Source organism: Saimiri boliviensis, chromosome 10, assembly GCF_048565385.1.
Source record: "Saimiri boliviensis isolate mSaiBol1 chromosome 10, mSaiBol1.pri, whole genome shotgun sequence".
Taxonomy (NCBI): Eukaryota; Metazoa; Chordata; class Mammalia; order Primates; family Cebidae; genus Saimiri; species Saimiri boliviensis.
In genome coordinates, this window is record NC_133458.1 from 4535397 (window position 1) to 4560036 (window position 24640).

A 24640-nucleotide genomic window follows, 5' to 3' on the forward strand; every position below is an offset into this window, starting at 1 on the left:
ACGGCTAGAGTTCCCTCTGAGTGAGGGCAGGGGGTCCACCCGAACTTCTACCGACTGTGTCTTCAGTGAGTTGCAGTATTGAAGTCAAGGCGGTCTTAATTGGGTGCGCTTTTGACCTTCTGTACAATCGGATATGCATCTTTTAGTTTCAAAAAGAGTCGTCAACAAGAGCTGACTGAAAAAGGACAGTTGGAAGTATCACAGCTTTAAAATGGACGTAACAGAAAACCAGAAAACGGTGCTTCCAAACTCCTGTAACCCTCAAATTTCAGAAGCCTTTCTTAACCTCCCGAGCCAGGAAATGACTCCACAATCCACAGACACCATGAACAGGATTCGAGGGTTACACCAAAAGGAGGGAGAAGATGGTAGTTCAGGAAAGGTTAGTTAGCAGCCTTCATCGCCAGCCTCCTGGGTAGAGACCGAGTTAAATACACAGAACATGCGGGTGACTCTGCTGCATGGAACCATACTTCATTCCCTCCCAAGCCTTTCCTTTACCTGTGAAACCTCCGAGAGCTGGTGCCCCATGTGGCTAAATGTTCAGTGACCAACATTTAAAACCACCTTTCTAAAGATAATAGGTGAGGGACGTGGAGGCAAAGGCATTCGTATCCCAGGCAGAGTACATCGAGCAGGGCAAGGCATTTGAGGGACCAATGATGGAAATGAGCCTGCAAAGAAAGCAGGTAGGATTGGCTAATACCATCATTCCCCAGCTAGCCTAGACCACTGAATTAACTTCTAGAAAATCACAATGGTCTTGGAGTTATTTGGAGAAAGAAGACTCAGATATAAAAATAAACAACGGCACTTAAATCCCAACAATCTGGTGCTTTCAGAGACCTTGAGACTCCTGAACCAGAAATATGGGGCCCAGGGCAGCCTGCTTTGAGGGTGGCAGACGGGCAAGTACGGCTTTAATCATAAAGAAACAGCCACTAAGAGACAGGCCTGCGCAGGAGAGCTCTATGGAGCTGCCACAGCAATCTAATAAGGAACACAGGGACTTAACTCTTTTTGCTATTTCTGCCAGAAGCAGTGGTGCTGCCCGGCCAGTGGAAGGAAGGAAGGGCCTGGTACTGGCTCCTGTGCGCTCAGCAGGTCACTGTTCAGAGAGCACCCATTAAAGGACCCCGCCCTGCACTGTGAGTAAGCCACGCCTGCCTGAGCTGGAATGGCCTCCTCAGATGCAAGAGCAGGAAGCTAGCCAGAGCGGATCTCGGGTTTCCACGGTTATGGTATACAGTATATTATATAGAGTTTCGGAACTCTCCTTCCAAAACCTCCTTTTCATTTGATTGATCTCACTTTGTTTTCATAGCATCCCTAGGGGGCAGAAGCGACCTTTGGTCAGATAAGAAACCAAGGCACAGCAAGAGTAGGGCATGATGGAGGAAAGGGGGAGCAGGAGACAAGGAACGAAGAGGGAAGAGATGAAGCCCAGTTCTGTGGTCTGCAGTGTTGACGGACTTAGTGACCCTCAGGAACAGAATGTGGTAGCAGTGATGGTGTTATACTTCTACAGCCAGATTAGAAGAGGTACTGTGGCTTCCTTCTTGCTGTCCTTCATAGCACTTGCTCCGAGGAAGCTGGCTGCCATGTTGTGAGGATACTCAAGCAGCCCTGTGGAGGGTGTGAGGCTCATCCCTGTTACGCTGCCTCTTGCCAGCAGCCATGTGAGTGGATGTGGAAATGGGTTCCCCATCTCCAGTCAAGCCTTTGGATGGCTGCAGCCCTGGCTAATACCTTGATGGTGGCCTGACGAGGGATCCTGAGCCAGAGCCACACAGCTAAGATGGTCCCAAGTCCCTGACCCACAGTGACTGTGAGATGATAAATGTTGGCTGCCTTAGGCCACTGAGTTTCTGGTAATTTCTTATATAGCAATAGGTAAGTCATATAGCTGCTTTAAAACCAGATAAAACAGATATTTTAAAAATCAGATGTAGATACATTTCTTCTGAGCTACTGGGCTGCTTCTTTGTAAACTTCCAGCAACTTCTAAGGCCAACAGATAAATTCCTTGTTGGAAAAGTAGCAGGACAGAGGCGCTGAGGGGTTGGGAGAGGACCACTCACGGACCAAATCACTCAGAGGAGGCCTTTGATATTACTGCAGCCAGGAGTCCGAAGTCCCAGAGATGGTGACAGTGGTGAGCTGAAGTGGGTGGTGGGCGTGGATCTCATTTATGAAGCACATACCACATAGTAGGTACTTTGCCAGCTCCTTACCATGCAAGAACTCATTTAGTCTTTATGAAGTAGATGTTACTATCCCATTTTTACAGGTAGGAAGATAAAATCTTAAGAAATTAAAGTGAAAGCCAAGTGGCATTTGACCTGAGGTCTGCCTCTGAACATTCCCTTGGAAATTGCCTGAATCCGGCTTCTATCTCTGAACTCTCAAGTCAGAAGTCAGTTGTCGGCTGAAAATTCCAGGATAGCAGCAAATATAATAAATATGCAAAGTAAAAACACCTGCCATCTTTCTTGGTTGAAGGCCCATTGCTTTGATCTACCTAGAAACAGTGATGTAAATTCATTCCCTGGTTATGCCATCCCCAGAACAAACACCTAGAGTTGTATCTTCACATTCATCTTTAAACATACCACTACACATCCCTGCAATTCAGCTCTGCAGGTATTTTTTAAGTGGTGCCCATGAGAAAGGGGGAGAGCAATTAAAATAACCCTATCAAGGCCATGGCAAGAAGAAAGAAGAAAAAAGAGGAAGAAGGAAGAAGGAAGGAGGAGGAGGAGGAGAAAAAAAAAAGTATTGCTTTCAACTGTTTGTTTGTACTGTTAGGCAAGAAATCTCCAAACCAAAACAAACCAAACCACACATGTATGCATGGGGACTAGAATAGAATATCTGGAAAACGGAATCGTCAGTCAGTAAAGCTGACACAAAAATGAATAAAGTCAAGAAGCAGAGAAAGAGAAAACCTGAGAAGCTGCATCTGCCAAACTGAACCGCCCGTAAGAAAGGCTGAAACAAAAACGAGCGAAGTTGAGAGGCAGAGAGGAGAAAACCTGAGAAGCCGCGTCTGCCACGTGCGGGGATGGGAAAGCGGCCTTCCAGAACACACTGCCGATGCAAACAGACGCCTTCAGCAAGCAAGTGCGAGTGTGAGCCCAGCGCCACTCTTAAAAAACGGGGACGTGGGAAGAAGAGAAACCATTTTCTCCTTGCTCCAAGATGAAGCAATAAAATATCGTTTTCCACAAAATCTTCCTCAACACCAAGCCGAAAGAACCCCAAGCACAAAGGCAACGACTGTTTAAGGGGTACGAACTGAAGGGTTTTCACAGTTTCACTTGTACAATGTCTTATCTAAAAAAGAAAGCTGTATCGCACTGAAAGAATTTGTTCCTTAGAGAGAGATAAAATGTTTTTCTTTTTCTGCGGTCAATTTTGTATTTACGTTTCTTTCTTTGAAATAATGGCTCTAGGCCAGGAGGAGTGACTCATGCCTGTAATCCCAGCACTTTGGGAGGCTGAGACCAGTAGATCACCTGAGGTCAGGAGTTCAAGACCAGCCTGGCCAACATGGTGAAACTCCATTTCTACAAAAATCAGCCAGGCAGGATGGCAAGTATCTGTAATCCCAGCTACTTGGGAGGCTGAGGCGAGAGAGTCGCTTGAACCCGGGAGGTGGAGGTTGCAGTGAGCTGAGATCGTGCCATTACACTCCACCCTGGGCGACGCAGTGAGACTTTGTCTAAAAAAAAATGATACGTAAAATAAAATAAAAAATAAAATAGACGAAATACTTCTGATCATAAGAACGCAAAGATTGGAAATTAGTAAGGCTGCTTTCAGTTATTTTTCTAAGAGCGCCATGTTTTAGAAGTTCACGAATATGTGTTACTTTAGTCTCACCCTACACCATCACATTAATATTCCACCTGGAAAATGAATATATGAAAACTTATTTCCCAAAACACTATCCACAGATGGAAAAACAGTTTCAGCAAATTATTTTTTTTAATATATCACACACAAATATTTGACACTGGTATTCAATAATTTTTTAAAAAGCAGTTGAGAGTTTGTCACAGGGTGAGTTCATATTTGGTCTGCTTCTTATGTCTCTAGAATTTCCCTCCACGCAGGAGATTTCTCCCCTCTCCCCTCCTGCCCTCCCATGGACCGATACTTCCAACGTCTAAGGTCTTTTCTACCTTGTACCATTGTGCACACTCCATTTTGTCTAACGTCTTTTCCTTTTCTAAATTTTACTTTAAGTTCTGGGTACATGTGCAGAACGTGCAGGTGTGTTACCTGGGTACACACGTGCCATGGTGCTTTGCTGCCTCCATCACCCTGCCATCTACATTAGGTATTTCTCCTAATGCTCTCCCTCCCCTAATCCTCGACCCACTGACCGGCCTAGTGTGTGATGTTCCCCTCCCTGTGTCCATGTGTTTTCATTATTCAACTCCCACTGATGTGTGAGAACACGCAGTGTTTGGTTTTCTGTTCTTGGGTCAGTTTGCTGAGAAGGATGGTTTCCAGCTTCATCCATGTCCTGCAAAGGACATGAACTCACCCTTTTTTATGGCTGCATAGTATTCCATGGTGTATATGTGCCACATTTTCTTTATCCAGTCTATCATTGATGGGCATTTGGGTTGGTTCCAAGTCTTTGCTGTTGTGAACAGTGCCGCAATAAACATACGTGTGCATGTGACTTTATAATAGAATGATTTATAATCCTTCGAGTATATACCCAGAAATGGGATTGCTGGGTCAAATGGAATTTCTAGTTTTAGATTTTTGAGGAATTGCCACACCGTCTTTTACAATGGTTGAACTAATTTACACTCCCACCATCACTGTAAAAGTGTTCCTATTTCTCCGTGTACTCTCCAGCATCTGTTGTCTCCTGAGTTTTTAATGATCACCATTTTAACTGGCACGAGATGGTATCTCATCGTGGTGTTGATTTGCATTTCTCTAATGACCAGTGATGATGAGGTTTTTTTCACATCATTGTTCATTGGCTACATAAGTGTCTTCTTTTGAGACGTGTCAGTTCATAACCTTTGCACACTTTTTGATGGGGTTGTTTTTTTCTTTTAAATTTGTTTAAGTTCTTTGTAGATTCTGAATATTAGCCCTTTGTAAGATGGGTAGATTGCAAAATGTTTTTTTCCCATTCTATTGGTTGCTGGTTCACTGTAATGATAGTTTCTTTTGCTGTGCAGAAGCTCTTTAGTTTAATCAGATCCCATTTGTCTATTTTGGCTTTGGTTGCCATTGCTTTTGACGTGTTAGGCACTGCTCAGTTAAACTCTTTTAAATTGGATCCGGCTGAAGTTTTGCTTTCACCACTGCCATCTTCCTTTCCGAGACTAAGCTCATACCCTCCTCTTCCTGCTGAACTTCAACGACTCCTCCACTGTGCCTTACATTTGTAACCACTCATTCCCCCCCTATTACTTCTTCTAAGTCTGTAGATATAACTCAAATATCCCTCATTGAAAAAAAAAAAATCCCTGGCCATATTCCCCAAGAACTGCTCCTTCCTTTTTCTTTTCTTGAGATGGAGTCTCGCTCTGTCGCCCAGGCTGAAGTGCAGTGGCGCGATTTGGCTCACTGCAACTGCTGCCTCCCATGGTCGAGTGATTCTCCTGTCTCAGCCTCCAGAGTAGCTGGAACTACAGGTGTGCACCGTCATGCCTGCCTAATTATTTTTTGTATTTTTAATAGAGACGGGGTTTGCCATGGTGGCCAGGCTAGTCTTGAACTCCTCATCTCAGGTGATCCACCCGCCTCACCCTCACAAAGTACCCGGATTACAGGTGTGTGCCACCATGCCTGGCCTCCTTTTTTTTTTAACTATTATGGCCCTTCATAAACAAAGTCGACGCTGCTTCACTGGTTCACGTTCCATTCATTTCCGACCCACTGCAAGGTACTCCCAGCATTCTCAAACCAAGTTCTCCCAGCAAATCCTTATCTGCCAAACACGTGGCATCGTTCCGATTTCCAGCCTGCAGCACATGGTGAAGTCCACAGGAGCTGTTCTTCTTTCCGGATTCCAGGACCTGCCCTCCTTCCCCTCCTGCTCCTCCATCCAGGCTCCTCACCTTTCTGTCCTGCTGCTGCAAACCCGAATGGAAGGCAGGCACCAACCTGCCATCTCGGGGGGCTCCTTCCTCACTGGTCTAAGCCTTGGGTGGGTCCCCATCATTTCTGCTTTCTTATGCAGCTTCCCACGGAATTTACGTCTTTACACTTCACGTATCTTCTGAGATCTAAACTTATATATAAGTTGGGATGGGCCTTTCTACGTGGATGTTTTTATGCCAAACTCTAACCCAAAATTCAGTATTTTGAAAACAAAATACATTCTTTTTTTAGGTGAAATTTTTTATTATTTTATTTTTTAATTTTACTTCAAGTTCTGGGGTACATGTGCATAACATGCAGGTTTGTTACATAGGGAAAGCTGTGCCATGCGCTTTGCTGCACTGATCAACCCATTATCTAGGTTTTAAGCTCCACATGCATTAGATATTTGTCTTCATGCTCTCTCGCCCCTTGCCCCCCATCCCCCAACAGGCTCCGGTGTGTGATGTCCCCCTCCCTGTGTCCATGTTTTCTCATTGTTCAACTTCCATGTGTGAGTAAGAACATGTGGTGTTGGGTTTTCTGCTCCTGTTTTAGTTTGCTGATAATGATGGCTTCCAGCTTCATCCATGTCCCTGCAAAGGACATGATCTCATTCCGTTTTATGGCTACACAGACATTTATGCAGCCAACAAACATATGAAAAAAATCTCATCATCACTGGTCATTAGAGAAATACATTCCTTTTCTACTAAAGAATTCTCTATCTCCTTCCCTGTACCTAGTCTTTCCATAGAAAAATATTGGGATGAGTGTCAGCTATTCCCATTGCTTACTTCCCTGTCTATGTAAAAATGATTGCCAAGTTTCACTTGACTTTGTAACTTGAGAATGCCCCTTAAATTCACACCACCTTCATATATACACCATGGAATATTGTGCAGCCATCAAAAACGATGAGTTGGTGTCCTTTGTAGGGACATGGATGAACCTGGAAACCATCATTCTCAGCAAACTGACACAAGAGCAGAAAATCAAACACCGCATGTTTTCACTCATAGGCGGGTGTTGAACAATGAGAACACATGGACACAGGGAGGGGAGCATCACACACTGGGGTCTGTCGGGGGAAATAGGGGAGGGACAGTGGGGGGTGGGGAGCTGGGGAGAGATAGCATGGGGAGAAATGCCAGGTACAGGTGAAGGGGAGGAAGGCAGCAAACCACACTGCCACGTGTGTACCTATGCAACAATCTTGCATGTTCTTCACATGTACCCCAAAACCTAAAATGCAATTAAAAATAAATAAATAAATAATTTACACCACATTTTCTGCCCTAGTGTGGGGTGCTGGAGTAGCCCCAGTTGCCCAGTTTGGCCTGCCTGTGCTCCCCTCCCTCCTCCACACCACGCCAAGTGTTCCCTTCCTAACACTGCAGCACGCTGAGGCCAGCAGAAGAGGGTGGCTAGGAGTAGCCCTGGAGCAGGACACAGCCGCTACTTTGTAGCTGCTACTATGATGCAACCTTAGAGTAAGGCGCGGATTTCACCCGAGCCTGTTACTCACTTGCTGAGTGAACTTGCACACGTTGTTTAAGCTCTCCGAACCTCAGTTTCCTTCTGTGCAATACAAGGGTAATGGTTGTGAGTAGTTGCTAAGGAAATTCAAATCACAAGAAAGGAATAACAAACACTCTTGTTGATCTCGTTACCAGCACTGTGGAGAGTCCACGAAACTCTCCCTTTTCTACTCTCTGGGGCTCTTGGCAAACAGGGATTTCATTAAGAATGGCAAGGTTGCACCTGCTCTCTTTTGAGAGATGGGGTAGGGGTGAGACAATGACCAAGACTGTTACCCTGGATTTTGGGCTGGGCGTCTGGGCAGCGTTTGTGAGGTCCACTTAGAGGCTGTTTGAGGATGGCCTCCTGACGTGGTGAGGTCCCCAGCACGGATGGCATATAAGCAGGGGCTCAAAGCACCACTGGGGCTGTCTGGAATGAGTGCATGCATTGCCAAGCACATTGCTTCAGGGGACCTCAGCAATCCTTTCCTTATTTAATCCTATAATTTCATTCAAAGAGGAAGTGAAAAATAACAGGAGGTGTAGAGGAGCCCAGAGTAAGATTTTCTTAAGCTAGAATCAAAAACTCCATGGCTGGCATATATGGTTAAAAAAACACACAATATAGTAATGTAATAAGAAGCAAGGCTGAAAATACTGGAAAAGTGAACACAGAGAAAAAGACAGATGAGACAGAGAAAAGAAAGTGAGATTTAGAGACTGGGTGGTAAAAAAAAAAAAAAGAAAAAAAAAAAGGAAAGTTATCTGCATGAGATGTCAGGGGTGGTTAGGGAAAAAAATTAAAACTTGAAGGAAAAAAATAAAAGCACCAAAAATAAGCTGGAAAATCATCTATTTCTTGGCTTTAAAATGAAGGAAAATGAGAAAATGAAGTGTTTACTCAAAGGGTTTATTTTCTCACAATTTTGAAGTGTTCCATTAACAGATAAAAAAGAAGTTCCATTAGGTGCTAGATGGCACAGTCATACCCGTATCTGGAAATTAACACAACAGACAGTTCCCTAGGAGACAGAAAGCAATCTGACTTCAAAATCTAAGCCAAGCTTCTGTGGGCTGTGACAGACACTTCCTGAAGGTAATGTCCAGTACTATTCCCATTGTACCCTGACAACCTTTGAGGAGTCAGGGAAGATCAATCAAGCAGTTGCATCTGAATTACAGCCCCCATTCCCCACCACACCTTTCAGTTGACCTGGAGAGAGAAGAGACCAGGAAACAGATGCCTCATTTTTCGGAAATACTTTGCGAATTGCTGCATTACATGGTATCTTCCTTAATCTTGGGCTTGGCTGGTTTTAGTAATTAATTCCATCCTTTCTCATGCCCCTGCAGGACAGAGCAGCTGCTATGCTTCCAAGAAGCCCCCGGAGACCCGCTCTGTGGAAGGGCTAATTATCAGGCGGGCATTCAGAGTAGGGGAGGCAGAAGCAAACTTTCCCCATTTTCCACCTGGATCCTTCTTTGGATAATTAAAATAAACACACTCATCTCTAATAATGTGGGCGGAGACAAGAGCTACCCAGCTCATAAGGTCTTTCTGGGAAAAAATGTTGTCCTATCACGTCTAAAACCTTTTCCCTCAACATTTGAAGAAGTAGGTCCAGTTGAGGGTGTCCCTTTTTCTAGTGGTGAGACCAGTAAGCCCAAACAGTCCCGAGAAGATGCCCAGGTTGGCTGAGTCTGGAAACAAAGCCACCTGAGAGACACCTGGAGCGAGGGGAAGGATTCTGCCCAGACAAGAGAGACCCAAGGGAGAGGCATCCACGCCTTTAGGGTTTCAGAGAACTTCATGAGTTAAGTGTCAGTAGGCCTGTTCTCTTTTGCTCCCATGGGAAGAATAAGGCTGACGAGTACACATTAGAAGTAAATAGATTCAGACCAACGAAACTGTCTTTTGGTGGTCTGAACTACTTCAACACTAAAAGCCCCTGTTACTCGAAGGATGGAAGCCATTTGTTGGTGCATTCAGGAGAATGCAGGAATTGGTGAGATGGAACCAGCGACCACTCACATTCCTTCCTGCTCAGAAACCTCGAAATTCCTCTTCCAGCTCCCAGGCAAGCAGGTGCTGGCCTCTGCCTTCCTCGCTCTGCTCTCTGTGGGTACCTAAGTTTAACTGCTTCTTGGTGCTGACTATAGCTGCCTGAACCATGAATAAATGAGCTCAGGCCTTAGCACAGGCGTCCCCAAACTTTTTACACAGGGGGCCAGTTCACTGTCCCTCAGACCCTGGGAGGGCCGCCACATACTGTGCTCCTCTCACTGACCATCAGTGAAAGAGGTGCCCCTTCCTGAAGTGCGGCGGGGGGCCGAATCAATGGTCTCAGAGGGCCGCATGCGGCCCGCGGGCCGTAGTTTGGGGACGCCTGCCTTAGCATGTCACAATTGACTGTGACAAAAGTTATTTAAGTCCCTCCCACATGCAAAATCCACACTGCCTCCTTCCCAAGATTCTGCAGAAGTCACATCCCTGTGTGGCGTCTCACTCCTGTTTCACTTGTGACTCTCCCTGGGCACTCACCAAAGACCGAGCATCTGGCCAAAACTTCTGACTTCTTGCCTGGTGTCTGGGCCCAGTCCTGTGGCTGATGGTCCAGTGAACTGTAAGTCCTGATGCTGAAGTTGAAAGATGACGGAAAACTTCCTGAATGAATCAGTCCTCCCTGGGGGAGGGGGGACGTGCCCCCGCAAACACAGGGTGGGGCTGTCTGTGCTGCGCGCCTGGCACAGAGCCTGCCCACAGCAGCTTGGGGCTTCTTTGCAGCCTTCTCTACTGTATTTCACTGGTTACCACCCTGGTTTCTCACAGAAGTGAAGGTCAGGTGCATTGGGCTCACTTCCAAACACAGACAAGGAGAAGGTGCAGCACAGCTGGTTCTTCTGGGTCAGGAAGTGAACGGAGGACAGCATTCGACACTTAATTACAACCATACAAAGACAAACTCCCACCTGCATTTCCTTTATAAGAAGGCACATGAGAAAGCATCTCTGTGCCTGCTTGTATCCAGCCTGTGTCTAAACCTGTCCTTCACCAAAGGTTAGCAGTGAAAAGTCCAGTCAAGTCAGTATCGTTCTTTCTACTTCTTCCCTCTCCTCCTCTTTCTCCTTCTACCTTAAATAAAAATATTTGTGTGTGTGTGTGTATCTGCACGGTGCCACACAGCCACTTAGTTCACTTCTGGGAGGTCCGTTCACGATGCTAACTGTCAAGGCTGCAGTTTCCACCCTTAACTTTTCATCGCCTGCTTGCCAGGTCCACTTGGATGTGGACATTGTGCCCACGGGCACACGTCTACGGCTGAGGGGTCTGTCCCCCGAGTCTTTGCTCTGTCCTTCCTGTTTCTGTGGAGAGTGGAAGCCTGCCAAGCATCACTCCTGGAAGGGCACATTTTGGATTGTTTTTCTCCTGTCCCAGGGCCGATCATGCACCAGGTGGGTCCCTCTGGCACCACATCTTTCTCTTTCCCTTTCTTTGATCCTCTCTGAAGAGAACTCGCTACAGGCCCCTGTTTCCCGGGAGACTTATGTGCTGCCCATTTCCCTGATGTATTTTTACATCTCACTGCCTTCCAGCTTCACGTCAATTTCAGCAAGTGCCCCTTGCCTCTCACGTCCTGAGCAAACTCTCCTGTGACATTCAGACCCTCCGGAGGGTGATGAGATGTCAACCTACTTTCACATCCTAGCAGCCACCGCCCAGCTCCCTCCATCCCCCTACAAACTGCGCCATTCGCCAGTTCTCTTAATTTCCCCTCTGCTTTCTTTAGGTCATGCTCTTGTTTTTCCATTTCCTTACGTGTCTGTTTAAATCATAAGATCCTTTAAGATCTAGCTCAAATGCTCCTCCTCTGTAAAGCATTTCCTGATAGCAGAAAATCTTTCTGGCACCTCTCTGATGCTACAGCAATACTTTGTACTGTTCTTACTTATTTATTACATTCGTTATCACAGTTCTGTATGCACATGTCCTACTGAACATATTGGCCAAGAATGAGTGGGGTGAGAGTCGACACGTATTTAAAATCTGACGAGAGCTTCTCAAAAGCCCCCTTCCTGGGTCTCTGCTGCCCTCACTTTGTTCCTTCCTCTTCTGATAGGATAAGGTCCCAATATTAGTTTCACAATAAATACATACAAAGAGGAGGCCAACGTGGTCTCCTGAGGTGACAAGCTTTTGGCACTCAGAACGAGGTCCCTGCCAGGACTTCTCCAGCCTGGAGGGAGGCAGTGAAGGACCGGCCCAGAGCTCCCTCCAGCAGCTGAGCTGAGTTAAGGGCTCATGCTAGACACACTTTGAGGTACACTGTGCTCAGACAGGCTAAGGAGTTGCGTGGGGATCACCGAGGGCAGTGACGGAGGCTGCAGGAGGCCTGGCGGAGCTCTACACACAGCCTTGGGGGAGCCTCTGAACAGCCCAGAAGAAAAAGGCTCCTAGAGGCAAGGGGTTGGCCACTCCCATGGCCACATTCGAAGGCAGCAGTGGATTTGCAGCAGGATGAACAGCATCATCAAAGGCACTGGCTTCACAAAGATCTCATTAAAAATACACAGCAACACTAACTTTTCTCCAAAACAATGAGGTCTATATTTATAACAGTTCCTCGTAATGCAGGCCAGTCAGTAACATTGATACACATAGTTGATAAATAATCAGTGGGTATCTACTGTGTGCATTGCATTGGTGAAAGGTGTTTGTAAGCCTTTAAGTCATGGAATCAATGGTAGGTCATTTTTTTTAAAAAAGGAAAATAGAATAGGATTAAAAATATCAGAGTATATAACATATGATAAGAGCTTTTTGTAAGATTTCGTTTCAGTTCTATGTGTGTGTTTATATACTAGGCCAGGTTTGTGAAATGTACTTTTTATGTCATTAAAAAAAGAATTTGAGCTATTGCTGTTTTGCAGGGGTTCTCAGTGTTCTGGCTTGAATGGTGTCCCTCAAAATTTATATGTTGAGGTCCTAACCCCAAGTAGCTTAGAATGTGACCTTATTTGAAAACTGGGTCCCTGCAGAGGTAATTGAGTTAAAATGAGGTCATCAGAGTGGCGGCTAATCCAACACAACTGATATAAAAAGGGGACAGCTGGAGAAAGTGAAGACTATGCTGATATGGTTTGACTGTGTCCCCACCCAAATCTCATCTGGAATTGTAGCTCCCATAATTCCCATGTGCTGTGGGAGGGACGGCTGGGAAACAGCTGAGTCATGAGGGTGGTCTCCTCCATACTGTTCTCGTGGTTGTGAATAAGTCTCACGAGATCCGATTTCATAAGGGGTTGACCCTTTCACTTGGCTGTCATTCCTCTCTTGTCTGCCAGCATGTAAGACATGGCTTTCACCTTCCACCATGATTGTTAAGCCTCCCCAGCCACGTGGAACTGTGAGTTCGTTAAACCTCTATTTCTTTATACATTACCCAGTCTCAGGTATGTCTTTAGCGTGAAAATGGACTAATACAATGTGAAGAGACACAGGGAGGTGCCAAGTGAAGACAGAGCCTGGCGATGCATCTACGAGCCAAGCGAAGCCAAGCACTGCCAGGAACACCAGCGGCTGAGAAGAGGCCAGCAGGGAGACACCCTGAGCCACGGCCCTGCCCACACCTCCTTTGTGGACATTCAGCTTCCAGCATTCAGATATAAGAAGGTTCTGTTGTTCTGAGCCACTCCGCTTTTGATACTTCGCTATGGCACCCCTAGAAATCCAATATACCAAGCGCGATCCCTTTAAGAATCAGCATTTCCTGGGAACTTGCTGGATGTATGAATCATCCTACTGAATCCAAGGATCCAGGAGTGAAGCCCAGCAATCTGCATTTCCACAAGCCCTCTCAGCAAGTCCCACACACTGTGATGCTTGGGAACCCCTGCCGTATGGCTAGCAGCCTGGTGTGACATTCTTACTGATAGAGCACAGTTCCCTCAACTCCTGAAGCTACAGTGGGGCCCGTTTGAAAATATGTCAGCCATGGCCAGAATTCAATGGATGGAAAACAACATTGTCTAAGCCACATCACTTATCACAAGGGAGTTATGCTCACACCACACACCCACCAGGCTACCCAGTCCGTGGTTTTCAAAGCATCAGGTCCTGAACATGAAAAACACAAATATTTCACAGTCACTGGTCTAAGTAACAGCAAAACACGTTCCTTTTCTGTACTTGATGAAGTACATACAAGAGGGAGTAGGTGTGATTTTTCGCGCATTCTTAGCTTTCCCCAGAAGAACAAGCTTGTGGGATGGAGGGGCTGTCATGAGGGGTATGACATGCCTCGTCCCAGGGTCTCCTGGATTCATGCCAGAGGCCTTCTGCATCATCCCACCGCGCCCCCACCGCCGCCCCATTTTTCCTTATTTGAGCCAGAGGGCCTGTCAATCAGTGTTCTCATGCTGTCTCACCAGAGCGGGGTCTAACTGCATCCCTTTCAGTGGCAATAAATAGGCAACTAACAAACAACTTCCTTTGAAAATCACTGGTAAGAGCATGAAGCCAGCATCCAACTCCCTAAAACCTTTAGAAATAAAACCTGGGATCTCTTTGCCGCCCGCTTCAGGCTGTGCACCTCCCGCGTTTCCTGATCATCCAGTGGATCACCAAGGAATCATCTTCCGTCTCCCTTTCCATGCCCGAAGGCCTACCAGGGCCCATTCATGGAGAGCGCTCTCAGGTGGAAGGTCATTTCCTCCCTGTGCGTTCTCTGTCTCTTTGGTACTTGTGTCTCGCCACGGCCCTCTTTTCTCTGAGCCTCTGATTCTGGGTGATCTCCTGTTGCTGTTATTCACCTGGGCATCTGCCCACTACCATGCCTTTCTCTAATTAGGCTCACTGGCTCCGACATGGCGGCCCCCTCCCGGGACGCACTGCTCATACACTTTCTGCTCTGCAGGTGCCTGCCTTCTCCCTGCCTCCCTGGCCCTGATCGTGATAATCAGATTATTCACGGATGCACTGATGACTACCTGCTAGTTTCTGACTCACTGTTTTCTCCTAACTTAAGCTGTTGACCTGCCCTTGGTGTTGCTGCATATTTATCCACTGACCACTAATCCACACAACATAAATCCCGCTGGTGTCCCCGTGATGGCGACTTCACAGTTTATGGTGGTGTCCACATGTTTGTGTGCGTTAAGGGGGAGCCATCTCTAACATGTGAACTGTTGGCCGTACACAGCCCTGAAGCATGCTCATGGACGGGAGGCAGATGGGCTGCTGTGTGCCTGCTTCTGTTAGCATAGCTGGAGATTCTCACCCATCACTGCTGACAAGAATCCCAGGGGTACCTGACACAGTGCAGATCAACAAGTTTCTTCTTGGGAGACACTGTTGCCTAGGATCCAGGCTTGCAGCTTAGAAACGCATGTTTCTAACAAGGGCTCCATGCATTCCTATTGTTTGTGTTCAGAGCAGCAAGGTACCTGACACCACAGAGCCCTTCTCTTAGTGCCCACATGCCCTGAACAAATGCCTGGTGACAGCTTCGGGAGCAGATGCTGAGCTCTGGCACCTCACCCTCACACTGTGCTCCTAAGTACTTTCTCCTCTGTACAGTTTTGTTTTGTTTGTTTTGTTTTGAGACGGAGTTTTGCTCTTGTCGCCCACTCCGGAGTGCAGTGGTGCGATCTCGGCTCATTGCAACCTCTGTTTCCTGGGTCCAGGCAATTCTCTGCCTCAGCCTCCTGAGTAGCTAGGATTACAGTTATAGGCACCCACAACCATGCCGAGCTAATTTTTTTTTTTTTTTAGAGTCTTGCTCTGTCGCCCAGGCTGGAGTGCAGTGGCATGATCTCAGCTCACTGCAGCCTCTGCCGCCTGGGTTCAAGCAATTCTCTGCCTCAGCCTCCTGAGTAGCTGAGATTACAGGTGCTCACCACCATGTCTGGCTAATTTTTGTATTTTTAGTAGAGATGGGGCTTCACCATGTTGGCCAGGCTGGTCTTGAACTCCTGACCTTGTGATTCACCCTACTGAAGTGCTGAGATTACAGGCACAAGCCACCGTGCCTGGCCTAATTTTTGTATTTTTAGTAGAGATAGGGTTCTACCATGTTGGCCAGGCTGGTCTTGAACTTCTCACCTCAAGTGATCTGCCTGCCTTGGCCTCCCAAAGTGCTGGGATTATAGGCCTGAGCCACCATGCCCAGCCTTCCATATAGCTTTGAAATAAATCTTTCCCTCCCATATTATTTGTAAATAAATGTTTAAAACATCAATACTTTGGGGCAAGTTTATGCTCTGTGTATTTACATCAATTAAATTCTATACATAGTGATAACTTGATAAATGCTAATATTAGTAGATAAAAATCCTGACTTGTATTTTCAGAGAAACAAAAATGTGCTGAATTGTTTTCCGTGGTTGTTTTTCCTGAATGACTCTGTGCGTGTGTGTGTGTGTGCGTGTGTATGTGTGTGTCTGTCCGTGTGTGTCTGTCTGTGCATGTGTCTGCATGTACGTGTGTCTGTGCATGTGTCTGTGCATACGCGTGTCTGTGGGTGCATGTGTGTGTGCATGTCTGTGCATGTGTGTCTGCATGTCTGTATCTGTGCATGTTTGTGTCTGTGCATACGTGTGTCTGTGCATGTCTGTGCATGTGTCTGTGCACACGTGTGTGTGTGCGTGTGTGTGTCTGTGCATGTGTGTCTGTGCGTGTCTGTGTGCATGTGTGTCTGTGCACGTGTGTCTGTGCATGTGTGTGCGTGCGTGTGTCTTTGCGTGTGTCTGTGCGTGTGTCTGTGCACGTGTGTGTGCAAGTGTGTGTGCATGTGTGTCTGTGTGTGCATGTGTGTGTGTCTGTACGTGTGTGTGTATGTGTATAAAATCTCCCATTTTTTGGGCAGATCCAAAGTGACACACACATTTTTATTATTTGAAATATTCAAGGTCTTTGCGCTCACCCAGGTGAGATCAGGGGTTTACTGACACAGAAAAAGGCACCGCTCCTCCCCGTGCCACCACACAGGCCAGAATTCAGGGTGCACCACTGACCGCCCAGGGAAGAGCTCATTTCCAGCACAGCGATGCCAAAGTTTCACAGATATAAAGAGAAATATCCCCTAGGCATATTTTCAGCGTCAGGCATTTAGTGCAATGCACCGGTAAGACCAAACACCCTCACGATGTATCAGTAACCTGTACCCAACACACAGGCCAAGGCTGGAGACTTTCTGCAAATTGTGACAAGGATCCTGAACATGAAGAGCTCATCTCACCAAGAAAAGGCCAGGCGAGAACAGAGTGGTCCGCACTGATGAGGCTCAGTGCCACCTGGATTCAAGACTAGGAGACAAATCCAGGCTGTCCACAAAGTGCGTTCTCTCCGTCACCCCCCGACGGAGTTTTCTGTGGCAACTGAAATTGATCATCTGTATCCGAAGTCTGGCATTCTGCACTTAAGATTGCTTTAGCTTAAGCCACCAAGTCCCTTGTAACAAATCCCTTCTTGGGTAAGAGAGACAATTTGATCGGATAAAAGTGACCAGAGAAGGTTCTGGAAGCTAACAGGCAAAAACCTGCTGAGAGAGATTCCCACAGCAGGCTGCCCTCGCTGGGACCGCGATGTACACGCACTGTGCTTTAAACCATAAGAGCTCATAATCCCTGCAACACTACTTCCCCATAAATGAATGGCTATTCGTTTAATGGTCATTTTGATGGTGTTGGTCCCCTTCATGCTGCTATAGCATAGCATAGTCCACGTGTATCTCAGTAGCTTCCACAGGAGTTCAGGTTTGTGCTCTTTCCTCTCCTGTCCATCTCTGCGATGGCTCATGCTTCCTCCACGTGTTCAGCTTCTTGAGTACCTGCCTTCCCTTTGCTTGTATCTTAGAGAGAAGCCTTTCCTTTAATTTGCAGAAACAAGATAGACCCTCAAAGCCGTCTACAATCAGCAGGTACTGGGACATCTACAGTTACGGCAGGAAAAGACAGGGGTGTCTGGTAGACACAGTCTTTCTTGCTCTGAATCCAGCTTGTTGTCTGTCCCCACGGCTACCTCCTTCTGGAAGAATCAAGCCTTCTGATCAGCAAGCTAGGACTTCTGGAGTAATTCTAAAAAGCTAGTGGGTCTTGGCCAACTAGACTTTGTATAGATTAGGAGGCCTAGGATATCCTGTGACAATTCCAGGCTGAAGAAGAGAAGCAGAAGCTACAGGTAAACAGGAGCAAGCAGGGTCAATTGGGCCCCCATCTATTTCCAGCGTAACTACATCTGGCATACGTGATTCTGTCAAAACCAGCCTCTGTAATGTTTTCTTGAAATGCAAGTACCAAATGCAATGCCATTGTCACTCTATCATTTGCCATCCAGAGTGGCAAAGTGGAAGTGATGCTATTATAACTATGTTGGAAAACAGGCATCACCAGAAGAACCGGGATATGTGGTCTCACTCGTTACTGTCTCTGGGTGACAGCTCCTCCTGCCTGGCAGAGTAATAAATTACTTCTCCAGTTTAACTAGGAAAACAAGACGTTCAATAAGGAACTGATTAATGAGGGTAAAACCGGACAAAATAAGCCATCACTGGGGGGAAATATATTGAGCACATCTTTAAGAAGGAATCGCAAAGCTCCTAAAATCATTGAGTACAGCATGTTTGCACAGTGAGCACCTTATATCACATGGTACGACAAGCCTCTTTTCCCAGACATTCTGTGGACTCACACACCGGTGCCACGTGGCACTGTTTGCCAGCAGGTTTAAGTGCCACCTGACTTGAGGTGGGCAGGGAGGTCATGGAAACAGACAAACGGTAGGCATGAGAGGGGAAGAGAAACCAAGCCAAGGGCATGGGAAGACTTTTACATCACCTTGGAAGAGATCAAATTAAGGCCAAGAATTGAAACCTTAAAAATTAGAGGCCTGGCGCTGTGGCTCACACCTGTAATCCTAGCACTGTGAAAGGCCGAAGTGGGCAGATAACCTGAGGCCAGGGGTGCAAGACCAGCCTGGCCAGCATGGCAAAACCCCATCTCTACTAAAAATATAAAAATTAGCCGGGTGTGGTGGCAGGTGCCTGTCATCCCAGCTACTTCGAAGGCTGAGGCAGGAGAATTGCTTGAACCCAGGAGGCAGAGGCTGCAGTGAGCTGAGATTGCACCACTGCACTCCAGCCTGGGTGACAGAGCAAGACTCCATCTCAAAAATAAATAAATATTAAAACCAATGTTGAAAAGGACTCTCGGTCAATTAATTACACATAGGGTTATGTCAACTCATAAGACTGTGGAGGTTTTTAATACACAATATAAACATAGACTCATTCTCAGCAGGCTTCCACATCATGCCATAGTTGCTAGAAGAAGCTAAAATCATCAAATAAACAACTTCCCAGATAGAGAGGAAACAGAGAAGAAAATAATTTGTAAAATTCGGGTTCAGAGTTGACTAGCATTGGAAAAAAGGCACCCTTGAAAACACAGGGGTAGTATTGAGGTAGGGTTTCAGCTCTGAGTTCCAAAAATAGGTTTTCTTTTCATCTATAAATGTCCATACAGTTCTCATAGTCTTAGAAGATTTCCAAGTGTATGGCATTCTAAAGAAGAGCATACGTGATCCTAAAATGGCATTTATTTGAAGTTTGAGGCTATTTTGATAGGCCTCTGATTGCATGTGGTGGAAGCTTCAGATTTAATGTAAGTTGTCTGCCGCTGTGGATATGGAGGAGTCCACCAAAATAGTATGGAAAAATACTATCTGGTGCAGGCGTCCCCGAACTACGGCCCGCGGGCCGCATGCAGCCCCCTGAGGCCATTTATCCGGCCCCCCGCCACACTTCAGGAAGGGGCACCTCTTTCATTGGTGGTCAGTGAGAGGAGCACAGTATGTGGCGGCCCTCCAACGGTCTGAGGGACAGTGAACTGGCCCCCTGTGTAAAAAGTCTGGGGACGCCTGATCTGGTGTTTGTTTCAATCCTGTGTGTAAAAAAAACCTGTAAATGCAGGTATGGAAATAAGTATATCTAATGGAAAAACGTGTGCTAACTGCTGACAGGAGACATCGTTATAGCTCTTAACATCACCTGTGCTATAGAGAGGATTCCACAGGCAGTGCAAAGGGAAGGAAAAAAAAAAACTCATTCAGAGTGAACACATCCTTGAAATTATTCATGCAATGTAGAAGGAAAAAAACATGGCACACTTGCGTCGTTAAGATCATTACTGAGCCTCCCATACTAATTGGCAATTCTGCGTGTAGTGAAATTTTGTGTTCTACACTCAAGGCCTCTAAATATATCTTCTGGTTCTGACAGTTCCAAAAACATTTGAGAAATGACAGTATGTTTTGCCTCTGAGATGAATTTTAAACCCGGGTTGGGAAGAAAAGGAGCTAACATTTTAATGCATGGCATTCGGAAGCCGCATGATTACAATGAAACTGACATTAAAAAGTGATCAGTCGATACAGACTATACACTCACCATATGCTCAGGGTCCTCTAATGAACATTTAAGAAAGAATCTTTCCATATTTATACTGGGTGCTAAACTCTTTTTACATTCTCCAGGAGTTAAAAATACGGATGTAAGTAGCCAGTGTGGGCCTTCGGGCCTCACCAGATGGCAATGCAAGTCCTCTACAGGAGCCGGGGTCTGTGCAAAGCTTTCAAGGCGCGGGCCTCAGACCCTTCACTTGCATCAGAATCATTCAACGTGCTTGTGAAACATGCGGATTCCCGGGCCACCCCAGATCAACTGCATCAGCATCTTTGGGGCTTTGAATCTGCATTTTGACAAAGCTATGCAGAGACTTCAAGTGCCCCTCCGTGAGCACACCAGGAGTTGGAAACCTCTCTCCTAGGCACCTGGTTTGCAAACCTGGCTCCACTTAGAAATCACCTGGGACTGCCGGGCGCGGTGGCTCAAGCCTGTAATCCCAGCACTTTGGGAGGCCGAGGCGGGTGGATCACGAGGTCAAGAGATCGAGACCATCCTGGTCAACATGGTGAAACCCCGTCTCTACTAAAAATACAAAAAAAAAATTAGCTGGGCATGGTGGCGCGTGCCTGTAATCCCAGCTACTCAGGAGGTTGAGGCAGGAGAACTGCCTGAACCCAGGAGGCGGAGGTCGCGGTGAGCCAAGATCGTGCCATTGCACTCCAGCCTGGGTAACAAGAGCGAAACTCTGTCTCAAAAAAAAAAAAAAAGAAATCACCTGGGACTTTTCAAAAAGTACTGACGTTCAGGCCCCAACATCATCTAGTAAATCTGATTTCCTAGATTCTGTACAGTGATTCTAACGTGCAGTGGCGTGTGCAATCCACACTTGTAAATATAATGTGTAATGTGATTATATATCTACACATCTATGTTTCTGCACATAAGTACACACAAAACAAAGTACTTAACCTTGGTTGCTGTGGACTCTCTGCTGTCAATTCCATCCCTGAAGGTGACCAGGGCTCTTTCACAAATTTTTACCTGCATTGGTATGCTGTAAACTTACTGATCCCTCATCAGCCACAAATACACTAGTCTCCCTGGCTGTGCAATACAGGTCAGAGTTTCACAAGTGTGTTCACGTATCATGGTGGTAGGTGAAGTCATCCTCAACGGTATGTGAGCAAACATTCTTTTCATTAGCACAGTTTTCCATTGCTTTTCCTGTGTAATTAAAAAGATAAAAGTAGCTCATCCAACCTAGATAGCATTAACATGACTGCATTCAGAAGCAGTAATTAGTAACCTTACTAGGCTTAAGTTGATTTGAAGATACTAGTAGGTAAATAACAGGTGGCAGATGGTACACTTTGGAGTCATGAACATGGAGGGCACACGCTGTGCCAATCAATGGCGTATGTGTATTAGTCTGTTCTTATGCTGCTAATAAAGACAGGCTTGAGACTGGGTAATTCATAAAGCCAAGGTGGTTTAATGGCCTCACAGTTCCACATGGCTGGGGAGACCACACCATCACGGTGGAAGGCAAATGAGGAGCAGAGTTATGTCTTACATGACAACACGCAAGAGAGTGTATGCAGGGGAACTGCCCTTCATGAAACCATCAGATCTCGTGAGACTTCTTTACTATCATGAGAACAGCACGGGAAAAACCGGCCCCTGTGATTCAGTTACCTCCTACCAGGTCCCGCCCACAACATGCAGGGGTTGTGGGCGCTACCATTCAAGATGAGATTTGGGTGGGGACACAGCCAGACTTTGTCAGTGTGCAACCCTGGACAAGTTACAAGCATGCTCTTCATCTCAGCTCCCTCCTCTGTGACACGTAGATAACAGCAGTGCTGAGATGACACGAGCCAGCATAGTTAAAATGAGACAAAGCCTACAAGGATTTGGTAGGCACAGGCATGTGTTGAGTTTTCAATACATGTAAGAGCAGCACACGGAAACGGTCCCCATCAGGAGGGTGGGGGCTTGGCTGTGGCCCTGCCTTCTAGCGATGGTGTGCATGGCTCTGAGCATATCGTAAACTCTTTGGGTTTCTGCTTTCATATCAGGAAAATGCAGGGGTCTATACCAATATGATGAGAGTCAAACTAGAAAGTGTCTCAGGCTCCTTCTTGCACCCTGATTTTGATCTCGTAAAGAGAGTAAGTGCCATGACAAGGCAAAGGGGCAGCGCGTCTGGGCAGGTGACACTTGTGTGTGCACAGGAAGGGTCTGAAATCCAGCTCACTGCAGTTGGAGGTTGAGACTCCCTGAGACCTCAGTCCACACAGCTCCGTTCAGCCACTCAGTGAGCCTAATCTCATCCCGAAGCACCTCTGCCGAGCTTCCTCAGGGGTTGGTAAAGGACACGACCCGGGAAACCTATTACGGGCCAAGAAACGCAGGGTTGGGCCTCTTTCATCTGTGAGAAAAGCAGCTGTGCTTTTTCACAGGATACAATTCTGGGATTATACAGTTCTGGAACCTTCTAGCAGCAATTTTACCAGCCACATGGGGGAAAGAGCGAGAACGCGAGCAGCGCCAGCGCAGAGCGGAAAGCCTGTGGGGACACAGCGTCGTGAGAGAGACCAGGAGAGCCACTGGGTCCCGGGTCTGCAGCCCCATGGCCTAGCTCTCCGCTGGTCACTTCTGAAGCCCTTCTCCCTGCTTCAACGGAGCCACTCTGCCTCAAGTTTTCTTTCTCATAAAAAAAGCACGACGCCTGCCGATGACCTGGAGAATCTTCGTCCTCCTGGGTTTTCCGGTGCCACGAAACCTTCCGTCTCTTTCTAACTTGTCTTCCATTGAGCTGGACTCTAGCATTTCTCTTTAGTCTTCTAACTGAGAATGATTTGCTATTTTCTTGGGGGAAGGGTATGGAGCAGGTCTTTGCCTATTTCTCTAGTAATACATATTCCAGTAACCAATACTCTTAGATATTTATTAATGAATTTATTTGTTCACACATACATTTGTCCATCCATCAACCAAATGTTCATGAGAAGTCACTAATGGGCAGGGGTGGTGGTGGGAGGTGAAGTTCTTTGCTCCACAGATTGTCAGAGAGAAAATAGAGTCTGGTGGCTGATTTCAGTTTTGGTCAGTGAGTCTTAATGATGACCCTTGATTCCTGACCGTCCAATCCATTCTATTTCCACATCTATTCATCCCACATCTATACATCTATTCTCACAGTGAGGGAAATGACCTTTGCAATTGCATTTCTATTCATAACATGGAGATGGTGGTAACATCAGACACTATAATTCCAGGATCCTCAACTGCACAAGATGACAATGACCAACAATGCACTTTGTATTCCCAAAGAAAGTTCTGCTTCCAGAGTGGGCCGTGGGGTGGAGTGAGAGACTCATACAATAAACAGCCTGCTTTCCTGCCCTTCTGTCCTGAAAGCTGGGTTTGTATTTTTGGGCTCTGTACCAGACACAAAGTGCTAGGCCCTCTGTAGGAATTCCGAGGCTTGGTAAGTATGTGCTTTAGGCCATGGGCTCAGTCAGTGAGCCTTCTTAAAAGCCAAACCAAACACATCTATCAGAGATACATTACCATGCAGCAGAAACTAAACAAATATTTGGTGTTGGAGTGATGGAGGCTGACTGCTAATGGTATCTGATGTCAGCTACCACGTGGAGATTCTTTGAAAAGACAGTTCGTGATCTCCAACTTGCAGCTATGTTTTTCTTTGCTAAAGGTTATAGATTTTCATTTGGATAAAATAAGATATGTATTTTTTGTCTCCTTCTGCCTTTTTCTTTCATACTTTAAGTTTTTAACTTCTGGGTACATGTGCAGAACGCACTGGTTCCATGGGTATACATGTGTTATAGTAGTTTGCTGCACCCATCAACCTGTCATCTACGTTAGGTATTTCTCCTAGTGCTATCCCCACCCAGACTCCCACCCCCAACAGGCCCCAGTATGTGATGTTCCCTTCCCTGTGTCCATGTGTTCTTATTGTTCAACCCCCACTTATGAGTGAGAATGTATGGTATTTGGTTTTCTGTTCTTGTGTTAGTTTGCTGAGAATGATGGTTTCCAGCTTCATCCATGTCCTGAGCTTGGTTGGGAGGAGGGGTGCCCACTGTTGCTGAGGCTTCAGTAGGTGGTAATACCATTTTTTTTTTTTGAGAGGGAATCTCACTCTGTCATCCAGGCTGGGGTGCAGTGGCACAATCTTGGCTCATTGCAACCTCTGCCTCCCGGGTTCAAGTGATTCTCCTGCCTCAGTCTCCTCAAAGCCGGGTTTGTATTTTTGGGCTCTGTACCAAAGTGCTAGGCCGTCTGTAGGAATTCCGAGGCTTGGTAAGTATGTGCTTTAGGCCATGGGCTCAGTCAGTGAGCCTTCTTAAAAGCCAAACCAAACACATTCTATCAGAGATACATTAACATGCAGCAGAAACTAAACAAATATTTGGTGTTGGAGTGACGAAGGCTGACTGTGGCTGGGACTACAGGAGTGCACCACCACGCCTGGTTAATTTTTGTATTTTTAGTGGAGATGGGGTTTCACCATGTCGGTCAGGCTGGTCTCGAGCTCCTGACTTCGTGATCCACCCGTATCAGCCT

The 24640-nt window shown here is 46.4% G+C and overlaps 1 protein-coding gene across 4 annotated transcripts in view; it reads right to left on the reverse strand.

Annotated features, from left to right (window-relative positions):
* Positions 1-24640, reverse strand: part of DPP6 (dipeptidyl peptidase like 6) — a 1161897-nt gene that overhangs the window by 268148 nt on the left and 869109 nt on the right. The gene's annotated exons all lie outside the window — the stretch shown is intronic.